Consider the following 10,924-nt stretch of genomic DNA (forward strand, 5'->3'; position numbering starts at 1 on the left):
CGAGTATTATACGAGTAATACGAGTCATTATCTGTGCTCGGACTGAATGAAAATCCTCACACAGCGTCCCAGCGCTCCTCCCCTTCACACACCGCTCTGCTCACTCACTCACAGAACAGCTCTCTGTCTCTCTCAGTCACTCAGGTTCGCAGGTCTTTTCGGTTAACGTTTAGGGTTTCTTCAGCTTGAAGTTTGTTTTTATTTCAGTTTGTACTTACTTATTAACCAGTAGAGTTCTGTTAAACGTGGGTTCGTTCAGACGTGGTGCTGGTAGAAAGCGGCTCGTGTTGCGTCTCTGCCTGTCGGAGGTTTTTTTTTTTTTTACTTCACGCATTAAGTCACACACTCCCCCTCTCTCTCTATGTCTCTCTCTTACTCACTCAAACACACACACACACACACATACACACTCCCGGGTTAAATCACACCCACTTCCGGGTTAGGCCCCGCCCACTGCGAGTACGGATACGGATACAGATAATTCATATGGTTAACAGATACAGATACAGATACAGATAATGCTGTACTCGCTCATCCCTACTACTAAAGTGTTAGTTTCAAAAAGTTTTTTTTTTTTTTTTTTTATTCAAGGTAAAGTCGGAAGAGGTATGTTTTTAGTTTTCGGCGGAAGATGTGTAGACTTTCTGATGTCCGGATGTCAATGGGGAGCTCATTCCACCATTTTGGAGCCAGGACGGAAAACAGTCGTGTTTTTGATGAGTGTTTAGCTCGCAGTGAGGGAGCAACAAGCTGATTGGCCGAAGCGGAGTGTTCTGGATGACCATGTCCTGGATGTAGACTGGACCGGATCCGTTCACAGCATGGTACGCAAGTACTAGTGTTTTGAACCGGATGCGAGCAGCCACTGGTAACCAGTGAAGGGAGCGGAGGAGAGGAGCAGAATTAGACCTGCCAGGAGCGAGTTACAGTAATCTAGACGTGAGATGACCAAAGCCTGGACCAGAACCTGCACCGCCTTCTGAGTGAGAAGGGGGCGTATTCTCCTGATGTTGTACAGCATGAATCTACAGGACCGTGTTGTTGCAGTAATGTTGGCAGTCAGGGAGAGTTGGCTGTCGAGTGTTACACCCAGGTTCCTAGCCGTCTTAGTGGGGGTTAACACAGAGTTGTCAAAGTTAATAGTCAGGTCGTGGATGGGAGAGTCTTTCCCTGGAAGGAAAAGAAGTTCAGTTTTGTCAAGCTTAATCTTCAGGTGGTGTTGAGACATCCACTGAGAGATGTCGGTCAGACAGGCAGTGATTCGTGCTGCTACCTGTGTTTCTGATCGGGGAAAAGACAGGATTAGTTGGGTGTCTTCGGCATAGCTATGGTAGGAAAAGCCGTGCGAGTGAATGACAGAGCCGAGGGAGTTGGTGTACAAAGAGAAGAGGAGAGGACCTAGGACAGAACCTTGAGGGACCCCAGTAGTGAGGGGACAATGTTCAGACACAGACCCTCTCCAAGTTACCCTATAAGTGCGTTCATTGAGGTAGGAAGAGAGCAGGGAGAGAGCAGAGCCTGAGACACCGGGGGCCTGAAGGGAGGAAATAAGGATCTGGTGGTTCACTGTGTCGAATGCAGCAGAGAGGTCTAGAAGGATGAGGACAAAAGAGAGAGAGGCTGCTCTAGCAGTGTGAAGCTGCTGAGAGACAGCAAGGAGGGCAGTCTCAGTTGAGTGACCTGCCTTGAAACCAGACTGGTGAGGGTCAAGAAGATTATTGTGGTTAAGATAGAAGGAAAGTTGATTAAAGATAGCACGCTCAAGAATTTTGGAAACAAAGGGAAGGAGAGAGACAGGTCTGTAGTTATTTACTTCAGACGGGTCCAGGGTGGGTTTCTTCAGGAGAGGATTTACTCTTGCCTCCTTCAGAGAATTAGGAAAACAGCCAGTTGACAGGGAAGTGTTGATTAGATGGGTAAGAAAAGGAAGAAGGTCAGGGGCAATAGACAGGAGAATGTGAGAAGGGATGGGGTCAAGGGGGCAGGTGGTCGGGCGGGCGGAGGTTACCAAGGTCAGAACTTGATTGGGAGACGGGGTGAAAGAGGAGAGCGAAGGGGATGAAGATGAAGTTGTTGGAAGTGTGGTTATAGAAGGAGGATCAGAAAATGAAGAGCGTATGTCATCTATCTTTTTGGTAAAGTAGTTGACAAAGTGGCTTGGTAGAAGAGAGGAAGGAGGAGGGGGACTGGGAGGGTTGGGGAGGTTGGAAAAGATGGAGAAGAGTTTAATTAAGAGTTTATTAGCATCGCTAAACTGGCTTCCGGTTAAATCTAGAATAGAATTTAAAATTCTCCTCCTCACCTTCAAGGCCCTTAATAATATGGCGCCTTTTTTACCTTAAAGAGCTGTTAGTACCCTATCAACCCACTAGAGTACTCCACTCCCAGAATTCAGGCTTACTTGTCATCCCTAAAGTCTCTAAAAGTAGAGTAGGAGCCAGAGCTTTGAGCCATCAAGCCCCTCTGCTGTAAAATAATCTCTCACTTTCAGTTCGGGAAACAGACACCATCTGTTCGTTTAAGAGTAGGCTTAAAACCTTCCTTTTTGAAAAAGCTTGTAGTTAGAGCTAATTAATGAGACAGAACATTACTTGTTCTATGTTCTAAAATAGGACGCGTTTAGTTTAAAAAGGCATAGAAGTATTGATGGCTGATCTACTGAGTGGGCCACATATTTTTCATCGTACTACCATACAAACCAGTAGCCAGTCAGATTTACCTTGAGCCTCAGTGTACCCTCAAGTTCGACCTGTATCATTGTATCATTGACTACAAGGCAAAAACCCCTGATGACGCTAGGATGCAAAGGGAATTTATGACACATGAGACACAGAGCTTCTCTTTCGAGCTTCTCCTTCCTCTTCTCCATCCCAACACATTGAAGTAAGTCATATCTCATTAGTACATGTTACTGACTTGAGCCCTTCTCTGAGTCCCTTTGCTTTATCACCCGCAGATCCGGGCCCGCTGTGGCCGCATCAATGGATTACGATCTGTGGATCCGATCTAGATGGCGGACCATGATCTTGCTGGCTGCTGACCATAGACTATGATTGCAGCAGGACTGCTTGATATATAGTATTGAAGTTATTCTTCAAAATGTTTACCCTCATCAATATTGCTAAAAACTTTAATCTTGATTATGTTTTCCTACACTTGACATCTATTGCACTTCTGTCCGTCCTGGGAGAGGGATCCTTCACATGTGGCTCTCTCTGAAGTTTCTACGTATTTTTACCCTGTAGAAGGGTTTTTAGTAGTTTTTCCTTACTCTTGCTAAGGGTTAAGGACAGAGGATGTCACACCAATGTTAAAGCCCTATTAGACGAATTGTCATTTGTGAATATGGGCTATACAAATAAAATTTGAGTGATTGATTGATGGTGACATGCTTGTTTTTTTGTCAAAGAACCTTCAACTGGTGAAAGAACTGTCCAGAAAATGAGACAATGCACATTGTCGTGATGACTATTATACTTTTTTTTGTTAGAACATGTTCAGTAGCTAACTAGACCATCGCAAAATACATTTCAGTAAATTTATAACATTAGTGTTACTGTTAGTGTGTAAATGGTTTGAAAAGTCTGTAAATAGTTCAGTTGTATTCAGTTGTAATACGTGCATAAACAAGTGCAATAGTTGCAAGTTGCAACAAGTGTGAATATTCACAATTAAAAATTCTGCCAGACAGACTCGCATGGCATGTGTGTATTGGTTCAAAGGTATGTGGTGGCATGTTTTTGGTTGTTTTTCAATAAAGGGGAGAAATTGCCCTTTAATTATGTGTCCATCTTTAATGTACCCTACCCTCGTAGCTTTAGTTTTTACTCACCTAAAACACACATCTGTAAAATGATGTAACTCATACTTATGGAAATAACTATATAGTCATTAGAGATGAGCCGGATACTCGGCTGAAACGAGTATCCGGTACGGATAAAGCACTTTTGCCGAGCACGAGTATTATACGAGTAATACGAGTCAATATCTGTGCTCGGACTGAATGAAAATCCTCACACAGCGTCACAGCGCTCCTCCCCTTCACACACCGCTCTGCTCACTCACTCACAGAACAGCTCTCTGTCTCTCAGTCTGAGTTTTTTTTTTTTTTTTAAACCGTCAGTTGGCTCTAACCAGTTTTATTTTACTTCACGCACTGAGTGTCTGACACATTCTAGGTAGTAGTGGTATAAAAAATATTACAAATTAAGCTACACACACACACACACACACACACTCCCCCTCTCTCTCTCTGTCTCTCTCTCACTCATACGCACACTCACACACACACTCCCGGGTTAAATCACACCCACTTCCGGGTTAGGCCCCGCCCACTCCGAGTACGGATACGGATACAGATAATTCATATGGTTAACAGATACAGATACAGATACAGATAATGCTGTACTCGCTCATCCCTAATAGTCATATAGTCAGAAACGGACGGTAGGCCTACATAGCCGTGTATAATCAATGGTATGATGTCACCATGTAGTTTTCATTAATATTTTGCTGTGGGCTAATACTAATATGAATGCGATTTGTTAAGTGTTAAAAAAGCTGGGCAGGAAAAAGCTGGTAAAAAAGGGAACCTTATGCCGAGTTCACACCGGACGCGAAAGCGACGCCGAAGCGAGACGTAAGCGCAGCGCCAATCCTCTGGCTCCCATCCATTCCCATGTTAAATCGTAGTGCTGAATACACCGGACGCTGAAGCACTGTGCTGCGCCGCGGCTGCCTCGCGCCATGCAGCGATCGTTTCGGCGTTGAGTCTATTTTTTCCGCTTGATGCGAGCGTATCGCACCAGGAAACACACTGAAAAACGATTTTAAAAGATATTGACGACATATTTTATATGATATAAATTATCAAATATGCATCCCATACTTTGTATTCACCCTCTGTTGTCCTGGAGTTTTAATTTTACCACTTTTACCGACTACATTATTAAATGTCCCCCTCTGCCCATGCACTACAGCCACACAAGCAGTGATACAGATAAAAAGAGAGAGAGGGGGGGGGGGGGGTATTCTCCACATAGGCTTGAGTGTAGATTACGTAATTTACCCCCGACCCCCGATTTTTTACGGAGCAAACATTGAAGTTCTTCAACATGGATGACATTAAATTAATAATTGAAGTGGAGAAGTGCAGTGAATTGTATGATACTCGGAACATGTTGTATAAAGACAAGACTAAAAAGGACACATGTTGGGACGCTGATGCAGTTAATTTTGGAGCAACAAGTAAGTATATGCTTGAAAAAAAATATGAAATGCCGTTTTTACTGCAGGCTGATAACAGCGGCGCTTCGGCGTCGCTACCGCGCCCGGTGTGAACCGCCAAGCGCCGGCGCTCTAGGGATTAGCGCTTACGCCTCGCTTCGGCGTCGCTTACGCGTCCGGTGTGAACCCGGCGTTACAGATATTTTATTTATTACTATCATAGATAAATATACCAGTATTGTGTCGTATTTGTGGCATCGTATCGTATTTGTGGTATTGTGTCGTATGTGTGGTATCGTAAGTATCGGGTATCGTGATATTTTGGCAGGTATAGTATCTAAGTCATTATTTTTGTATCGTGACAACCCTAGTATATGGCGACCGTAACGTTTTAAAACCAAAGGACCCATTTTGTAAGTTTTGTTGCAGTGTTTAATTTTTTGTTAATTCCCCAAACAGCGGCCCCTATGTACCAGGTTTTGTTTGAATTGGGGCCGCTGGGGCAAACTTAACACAAATTATACAGACATAATTTAAGGTGACAGTTCGATTTCTAATTATCTCTCTCCCCTGTAGGTCTCTCAGCTGTGGCAGCTGGAGAATGAGGTGGGGACAGTGGGACTGGAGAGCCTCTCCCTCACTCAGCAAGCCCTCGATGAGGAGAAAGCAAAGTACAACAAGTTTCTTACATCCAACCATGACAAGATATCTTCCTTCCATACACTGATCGAACAGAAGGAGACCACCATTGCCGCTCTGGATAAAACGTCAGACGACTCTAGTAGGACTGACGCAGGAGATAGCTCCGCGATATCCCAAGGCAGTCACGCTGCTCACCATCTCTGCAAAGAGTATTTGGCGGGCAATGTTTCAGTTCATCTCCGAAGGTGGGATCCCGAAAGAGATACTTACTGACTGTAATGACCGCACCAATAACCACACACTGAAACTCAGTTACATGTTTCTTGGGTTTGCTGCTGGAATCGTCTTGTTAGCCATCCAAAGGAGGCCCAGCTTCAGCCTACAACCTTAAGCGCTAATTAGACTGCACCATGTCTCTCGAATCATGGGGAGTGACATTGTTTCCTTATTTAGATTTTTAGTTTGTAATCTTTGACTACCGTTTGATATTTATGTGTTTAATTATTTTTCCTTCGTTAATATTATGTGGCCTTATACTGGTGTGCTATGTTCTTGCCGTAGTTTATATTCAATGTTAGTATGCTTAAGTCTATCCCCCTTCTGTGTTTGAGTGGCTTGATCAGCCACTATGTATGCACTATGTTTCCTTTCAGTCAGTTGACGGCAGTTTGTTGGTGCTGTTAACTTGTGTTCACTTATTATTGGAGGCAAGATGGTTAGTTAACCTTTTTATTTTTCATGTCACTAACACTGAGGGAACTGTAAGGATTATTGGGCATTAAATCTATTCGGACCAGCATATATCAACCAAAAACTGATGGTCTTGTCGAGCAGCTAAATAAGACGTTAAAATCCATGATCCGCAAGTTCATTCACTTAAATGAACGCAACTGGGCTAAATGGCTTGCTCCTCTTTTTTTTGCAGTACGAGAGGTGCCCCGGGCCTCCACGGGATTTTCTTTTTTTCTACCTACTTAGGGAAAACAGGGAAAGCCCCAGTAAGAATGAAATTCAGTACGTCCTGGACCTGCGAGCAAACTTCCACTCTAGTGATGTGAAGTTCGGATCATTTTACCGACTCGGTTCTATGAATCTCGTTCAGTAAAATGAACGAGTCTTTTTTCAAGTCATTCGTTCATTTCAACGGGGGGGGGGGGGTGTCAGGTTACACATGTAGGGCCTGTATCACTTCATGTTGGTGCCAAATAAGGGTGGAGCCAGTGTTGAAGTAGAGCTTTCAGTCATGGCCCTTCCCACCAACCCCCACAGTTTGCATTATGTGACTTGCAGGCAGGAGAGACACCAGACAAATTGGAGTAGGTCAAGAGAATGAGCACTAGAAAAAGGAGTGATGTTTGGTCTCATTTGGAAAAAGTTTCTTCTCCAAAAGCGAAATGCCAAATTTGCAAAAAGCTTTATCCATTCAAGGAGGAAGCACCTCAAACTTGAGAAGGCACCTTAAATGTGCACATCCAACTGTGCTCTTAGCACAAGTTAGAGGAGACAGTGATGATGGTACTGCGGCAGCAGGAGCTGTTTCCACCAGCAGCACCTCTTTAACTGGGCCTGCAACTGCTAGGTTGACCATGTCCACAGCGTCCACCTTTCCAGCAGCACTTACCACCACCCAAGCAGCAGTTCGGCCACGGAGGCCACAACAACAAACCTCAATGGGCAGTTTGGTTACAAGGCCAATGAATCCGTTAAGACAGAGTAAACTGGATGAGGCTCTGGTAAAAATTATTGCTTGTGATATCAGCCCTTTTCTGTGGTTGAGTACAAAGGCTTCAGGGAATATTCAAAGCTTCTGGACCCATCATACAGTCTACCAGGTAGAAAAACAATTTCAACAAAAGCTCTAATTATGATGTATAAGAAACTAAGAACTGAGGTCATGGACAAAATCTAGTCTGCCACGGCTGAATATCTCACAACAGACTGCTGGACCTCAGTAGCTACCACAAGTTACATATCTGTGTCTTGTCATTTCATGGAGGATTTTCAAATGACCTCAAATCTCCTGGACTGTTTTGTCATTACAGAAGGACACACTGCTGACAATCTCGCAAGGAAGCTGACCAGGGTTAGTGAAGAATGGGGTGTAAAGGACAAAATTGTAGCCTGTGTCACAGACAATGCTGCCAACACTGTGTCCGCTGTGAGAGCCCTTCACTGGGACCACATACCCTTTTTTGCCCATGTTCTGAACCTTATTGTCAGAGCTGCCCTGAAGATGGTCCAAAGCATAGTGCAAAAGGTTAAAGCCATTGTTGAGTTCTCTCACAGGAGCACAGTGTTTTCAGAGAAGCTCAAGTCCACACAGCAACAGATGGGGCAGGAGCAATTACGCCTAAATCAGGATATGGCCACAAGGTGGAATTCAGCATTCTACATGTTGAAAAGATTTTAGAGGTCAAAGATCCTGTCATCTCCACCCTGGCACCTGAATGCTTCTCCGCCAACCTTGTCCCTAGAAGAATGGGAAATTGTTAAAGAAACAGTGGATGTTGTCAAGCCCTTTGAGGTCACAACTGAAGTAACAACTGTCCTTCATCCCGGCTGCAGTCAGGCTCTACAACACCAGCACCACCTGATAATGTTGTAGTCCCTGTCTATTATCTCTATCTCCACTAAACTTCTCACCATAGCTGTATTTGTATTTTTCTTATAATTATTAATTATTTTTAATTATTTTCTGTATCATGGTCACTACTGTTGCATGTTTTTGTTTTCATTACAATAACACTTAACATCATTCCACTTTATCCCCAGCACCTGCTTTTGCACAGTGTCTGTTTTGCAGGTTGTTTGTTTCTGTACACTTATTATGTGTAGTTTTAGTAGTGTACATATTGTGATCTTTTTCTTTTTTTTTTATTGTGCTTCGGCACTGTTACTCTAATTCTGTTTTTCTATCATTGCTGTAACAAGTGAATTTCCCCATTGTGTGGATAAATAAAGAAATCTAATCTAATCTAAGTGAGCGCTGAGAGGTATGTAGATTGAGTGATTAACATCTATTTTAAATCAAGATTGCATACTCAATTTCTCCTTAATGATGGATTGTTTTTTTTAACCTTTTTTTCACAAACAGGTATGTATTGGCTTTTTAATAATACATTGTATTAATTATATTTAAATAATTGTTCATTTCTTTAGGTTTGTGATGTTTTAATGGCAAGAGGCCTTCAGAGGATTGTTGCCCGCAATAAAAGGAATCCCTCCATCCATGAACCTGTTAAATGTCTCGTGGACAGACTGATGACAGAAATGTTGAAGAGGTTCAGTAAAGTGGAATACATTGAGAAGCTTGCTGATGCTACCTGCTTGGACCCGAGGTTCAAAAAGCAAGCATTTGTCAACAGCGAAGTAGCAGACGAGGCAGTGAAGAGAATGACATCAGCTGCAGCACATATTAACCCCCTCCATAGGGAGGAAGAGGAGGATCCACATTCTGCTACAGCTGCCATTACAGGGGCCATGTTTTGGGAGGACTTTGATGAGAGGGTTGCAAGCTTGAGGCCTTCTACTACCACACCAACTGTCTCTACTAATGCCATGACTGAGATGCAGGCTTACCTTGCTGAGCCACTTTTACCCCGCACATCAGACCCTCTGGCATGGTGGATGAAGTTTTCAGCTTTTATAAAAGCCTCTGTGAGGTCATGAAGACAAGACTGTGCATTGTGGCCACATCTGTGCCTTCTGAGAGATTTTTTTCAAAAAACAGGGCAGCTAATTTCAGAGATCGGAGAAACAGACTCAGCCCATCCAAGGTCCGGGAGCTTGTTTTCTTAAATGCAAGCCTGCCTTAGAGCAGGCCCTAAACTGCAGTTTTGTTACAGAATGTTTCTTTGGTTTTTAGTGTGATTTAATTACTGTTATTGTTATCTATCTGTGGCTGAAGAGTGTGAATTAACTTAATTTTTATTTAACATTATTTATGTCTACCTTTTTGAGATATATTATATATATATATATATTTTGTTACAAAGCTCTGCCTGACAAACTTTTTTAACTTTAAAAAAAACCATACTGTTGTATACTGTTTTAAATTTTCTATAATGTAAAGTGTGTTATTATTATATGCAAAGAGTCAATTATTACAGTTTTTTTGGATTGCTTACACACTAAAATTAAAAGTAGTACACTATTAGCAAAACCTTACACTCAAGAAGCAAAACATCAGCCCATATTTGCACAACTATAAGCACATTGTCAACCTCACACTGCAAAACTCTACACACTGTGATTTGCAAAACACTAAACACACTTAACATACATTACACACAAAAATCTATCATGAAGTCATGTCCTTGCAATACCAAAGCACTGTCAAATTACCACACCGTCCAACCAATTGGTTCAACACAGTCATCAGGTGTGCAAACACTCATTTGCTTAAATGTAGACACACCAATCAGGTGTATAAGCACTATAAAAAGCAGCAGGTGAGTTCATCGTTCTTCAAGCACAATGGAAAGAGTCAGAGAAAGAGTAAGACGAGGAGGAGGAGAACAAGGACGACGAGGAGAACGAGTACGAAGAGGAGGAGGAAGAGGAAGACAAGAAGGTGCTCAAAGAGGACAGAATCTGACAAATGAGATCCACGCAACACTGGTTGACCACGTTGTCAACCACGGCCTGACGCTGAGGGAGGCTGGACTGCGAGTACAGCCAAATCTAAGCCGATATACAGTGGCAAGTGTGATGAGAACATTTCGACTGGAAAATAGGTAAAAATATCATCATATCAAAAACATCTGCACGGTTTCAGTAACTGCTTACAGTACTGTATTCTATGCACTATCAGTACTTCTGTTACCTTTTCCTGTGAAATTACTGTACTATTGTATACTGTTTTTTTTGAGGGATTGAGGGTCAGGGATGACAAGGGGGAAGGCCTCCTATGTTCACAGAACAGCAAGAGAGGGAGATAGTAAACATGGTTTTGGCCAACAATGCTATAACGCTCAAGCAGCTCCAAGCTGACATTGTCAATAACCACGCCATTTTCAACGATATCCATCAGGTCTCAACATCAACACTGGCACGC

General features: G+C 42.9%; 1 pseudogene; it reads right to left on the minus strand.

Annotated features, from left to right (window-relative positions):
• Window positions 1-570: 570 nt before the first annotated feature.
• Window positions 571-1,582, minus strand: LOC133954427 (uncharacterized; annotated as a pseudogene).
• Between the last annotated feature and the right edge of the window lie 9,342 nt (window positions 1,583-10,924).

Source organism: Platichthys flesus, chromosome 5 (assembly GCF_949316205.1).
Source record: "Platichthys flesus chromosome 5, fPlaFle2.1, whole genome shotgun sequence".
Lineage (NCBI taxonomy): Eukaryota > Metazoa > Chordata > Actinopteri > Pleuronectiformes > Pleuronectidae > Platichthys > Platichthys flesus.